This window comes from Myotis brandtii, unplaced genomic scaffold (assembly GCF_000412655.1).
Source record: "Myotis brandtii unplaced genomic scaffold, ASM41265v1 scaffold684, whole genome shotgun sequence".
NCBI classification, from domain to species: Eukaryota; Metazoa; Chordata; class Mammalia; order Chiroptera; family Vespertilionidae; genus Myotis; species Myotis brandtii.
Genome location: NW_005370673.1, coordinates 911,969 through 916,516, shown reverse-complemented (window position 1 = coordinate 916,516; position 4,548 = coordinate 911,969). Strand labels below are relative to the sequence as shown.

Below are 4,548 nucleotides of genomic sequence, written 5' to 3'. Positions count from 1 at the left end.
GAAATAACACTACATCAGGCTGCTTAAATCAGTGATAAAGAGAAATCTTAAAAAGAGCCAGGAGGCCCCAGCCGGTTTGGCTCAGGGGGTAGAGTGTGGGCCTGCGGACTGAAGGGTCTCAGGTTCAATTCTGATTAAGGACACGTACCTCGGTTGCAGGCTCCTCCCCAGTAGGGACCCTGGTGGGGTGCATGCAGGAGGCAACCCATCAATGTGTTTCTCTCACAACGATATTTCTCTCTGTCTTTCCCTCTCTCTTCCACTCTCTCTAAAAATCAATGGAAAATATCCTCAGGTGAGAATTAAAAAAGAAAAAGAAAAAAGAAAGGAGCCAGAAGAAAAAGGCACATATGTATGTAACAACAAAGATAAGAATGACAATGAGCTTTTCTTCCAAAACAATGCAGCAAAATTCTTAAAGTACTGGTGGCTGAGGCTGGGGCTGTCAACCTATATTTCTGTAACGAGCAAAAGTAAAGAGGCACCTGACTTATGATGGTTTGAGTTATGATTTTTCAACTTTGCAATGGTGTGAAAGCAATACACATTCAGTAGAAACCACACTTCAGATTTTGAACTTCGATCTTTTCTGGGCCAGCAGTATGTGGTCGGATCTCTCCCTGGAAGCTGGCAGAGGCAGCGCGCCCAGGCCGCCAGCCACAGGCCCACCAGGGCACCAGCCCATGCTCTACGTGCACTGTGTTGCCAGCAATGTTTAATGTCGGCTAGGCCCGTGGTCGGCAAACTGCGGCTCGAGAGCCACATGCGGCTCTTTGGCCCCTTGAGTGTGGCTCTTCCTAAGCCTTAGGAGTACCCTAATTAAGTTAATAACAATGTGCCTACCTATATAGTTTAAGTTTAAAAAATTTGGCTCTCAAAAGAAATTTCACTCGTTGTACTGCTGATACTTGGCTCTGTTGACTAATAAGTTTGCCGACCACTGGGCTAGGCTAAGCTGTAGAGAGCGCCTGGGAAGGCACATGGGCATTTCTTTAATTATTGTCAGCTGCAGCCAGTGGCGTTGGCAGAGCCACGTCCTGGAAACACACCTTGCCAGAGGCAGGTGTGTTGTCAGCCTGACCTTCAGCTCAGGCGCCAGGGGCTGGGTTTCATTATCTAAATCCAGCCAAGCACCAGGAACAAACACAATGATCCGGGCCCACCCAGAAGTGACCATTACAGAGCAGCCACAAGAATGCACACAATCTCCTTTGTCTTGGGCTTTAGTAAAACTTCCTGGTTTTTGCTGTATAAAATAAAGGCTCTGTATTGGCTCTGGGTCCCTGTCTTTCCATCAGAGGACAGTGGTCCCACCCAGTCCCAGCTTTCCCTACTGTATTGGTGTCTGTCTCTTTCATTTTCTCAATCCCCCCATCACCCCTACTCAAGAACCAGATGGCTCTCTAGCTGCGATGGATGCGGAAAAGAGAGAAATATTTATACTAAGCTATGATATTTGATAAGCTAGGTGTACTATGCATTTTGAGCTTATAATATTTTCAACTTACAATGGGTTTAACAGAACATAACCTCATAGTAAGTGGAGAAGCATCTGTATTTCAAAAATGAAGGTGAAATCTTTGCAGACTTGGTGAAACTGAGAGACCACGTCCAGCAAGCCTGGAGTGTAGGACATACTGGTATTTTTTAAAGTTCTTCAGGCAGAAGAAAATCACACCAGACTGAAATCTGAGACATAGACAATAATCACAATAGTAATCAGATATTCCAACATCCCTCTCAACAACTGAAAGAATGAATAAATAGAAAAGCAGGAAGGACACAGAGGACTTGAACAATAGCCTCAATCAGCTTCACTTACCTGACATTTATAAAAGCTCCAACAACAGCAGAATATACATTTCTTTCAAGTGCCCGTGGAACATTTACCAAGGTAGTCCATATTCTTGGCTGTAAAACAAGTCTCAATAAATTTAAAATAATTTAAATTATACAAAGTATGTTCTCTGGTGATAAAATTACATTAGAAATAAATATTAGAAAGATATCTACAAAATAACCAAATCACTGGAAACTAAATAATGCACTTCTAAACAACCTGAGGCTCAAGAAAAAATAAAAAGGGAGAGTATAAAATATTTTGAACTGAATGGAAAAACTCCCTCAGTGTATACAAATGGGGGGGGTGCACTATTCAGCAGTTCTCACAGAATAATTTATAGTTCTACTCTTATAAGAAAAAGTAGAACAGATTCAAGTGGATGACCTGCTTAAAAAATAGAAATAGAATAAGAGTAAATTAAGCACTCATCATGCAGAAGGGAAACCATAAAAAGAAGAAACTTACAAGGTGTAAAACAATAAAAAAAAATAAAAGAAATTAAAAACTGATTCTCTGAGAATAAAATTGAAAAACTACTGGCCACACTAATGGGGAAAAAAAGTAAAGACACATTACCAATATCAAGAATGAAAGAGGTGATATTCTTATAGATTTGACAAATACTTTGAAATAGAGAATTGTATAAAACACCTACCTACAATAATAAAAGCATAATATGCTAATTAGACCGGACAGCTGAACGACCTTCCGGACATCTTTCCAGATGAAGCCGTGGCAGCGGGGGCCAAGGCAGAGGCTGTTAGGGGTGATCAGGCAGGCAGGCGAGTGGTTTGGGGCAATCAGGCAGGTAGGCAGGCGAGCAGTTAGGAGTCAGCGGTCCCTGATTGCGAGAGGGGTGTCCAACTGCCAGTTTAGGCCCAACCCCACAGGGATCGGACCTAAACTGGCAGTCAGACATCCCCCAAGGTGTTCCAGATTGCAAGAGGGTGCTGGCCGGGCCGAGGGACCCCCCTACACACACCCCCTGTGCACAAATTTTGTGCACCAGGCCTCTAGTCCTGTATAATAAAAGCCTAATATGCTAAGTGTCAGTCGGCCATTCAACCAATCAAAGCATAATATGTTAATATGCTAAGAAGGCCGCTCAACCGCTCACTATGATGTGCACTGGCCACCAGGGGGCAGAAGCTCCAACCAGTAGGTTAGCTTGCTGCTGGGTCTGGCCGATCGAGACTGAGCGATATTGGCCGGACACACCCTGGAGCCCTCCCGCAGTCCCTCCCCGGCTGGCCAACCTCCCACGTCCCTCCCTCGCCCCGATCGTGCACTGGTGGAGTCCCTCGGCCTGGCCTGTGCCCTCTTGCAATCTGGGCTGGGGGACCCCTCCTCTGAAGTGCAGGAATTTCATGCACTGGGCCTCTAGTATCAATATATTTGACAACTTATATGAAATAAAACTACCAAAGATTACTCAAGAAGGAATATATAACTGGAATAGCCCTGTAGGTATTAAAGAAATGGGATTATTAGTTAAAAAGTTTCTCACTGTAAAAACAGCAGGCCCCAATGCCTTCTCAAGCTCTTCCAGACAGACGCAGTGCCTTCCACAAGGCCTTCTTGTCTGACACCAAACCATATGGAAACATTGCAAAAGAAGAAACTATAGATCAGTTTGCAAGAATTTGTATCAAATTTTTAGAGCATTAAATAATATATTAAATAAAGATAATATATCATGACCAAGTAGGATTTCCTCCAAAAATGCAGGGTTGATTAAATGTTCAAAAATCAATCAATGTAATTCCCCATACTAACAGACTAGGAAATAAAAACTATTTGATCATCTCAGTAGATGCAGAAAACTCATATGGAAAATCCATTTCTGAAAATTAAAAATTTTCAGCAAACTAGGAATAAAAGGGGAGTTTCTCAACCTGATAAAGTGCATAGCTGGAGTTTTTTGTTTGTTTGTTTTTAAAGAAACTGCTTAGCTATATTCCAGCATGGTTGTAGAATTTAAAATTCCCTTTAAAATGGAAGAGAGATTGACAGGGAGAAACCAAGATGGCAGCATAGGTAAACACCGGAGATTGCTGCCTCGCACAACCACTTCAAAAATACAACTAAAAGACATAACGGACATCACCCAGAACCACAGGAAGGCTGGCTGAGTGGAATTTCTACAACTAGAAGGAAAGAGAAAAGCATACCGAGACTCAGAGGAGGTGCGGTGCTGAAGGAAAATACAAAGGTGCGGAGGTGCATGCGGAGAGGACTGGCAGCTGAGGACACGATTGTCTTTTTCAATTGGGAGGGAGTCTCAGGCTCTGAGCTCCAGTTCCGGCCAAATCTCTGGGGACCCAGACTCATACGGGAGAAACGGGACTGTCTGGCATCGGTCGGAACTCGAGGGCAACTTTCTCTCAGAGGGACTCTCAGCGATTGCCAGGACCTCTGAAGGCAGGACTGAGAGCAGCCATACTGCTCGCTCCGCCCGCCCTGTTGATCCCCTGGGACCCACCCCACCCAAGCTGTGCATGGAGGCTTTTGCATATAAAAGGCCCGGCCCTTTGTAATCTGAAAATAACTTAACAAACTGCAGCTGCCCCAAGGCCCCAGGGCAACTTGCATTGCTTTACAGCTGGCTTCTGCTGGGTAGCCTTAGGCAAAGGCTAGATTAGCACCTCCTTAGATCCAAGAGCCAGTGTACCCAGTGGTCAGAGTGGGACCATCCAATTACAACT

At 44.2% G+C, this 4,548-nt stretch overlaps 1 long non-coding RNA gene across 1 annotated transcript in view; it reads left to right on the top strand.

Moving 5' to 3' along the window:
- LOC106723963 overlaps positions 1–4,548 on the top strand; it is an 18,093-nt gene that overhangs the window by 5,617 nt on the left and 7,928 nt on the right. Inside the window, exon 2 of the long non-coding RNA XR_001359715.1 lies at positions 1,017–1,020. This is a non-coding gene — a long non-coding RNA (uncharacterized LOC106723963). The remainder of the gene's footprint in view (positions 1–1,016; positions 1,021–4,548) is intronic.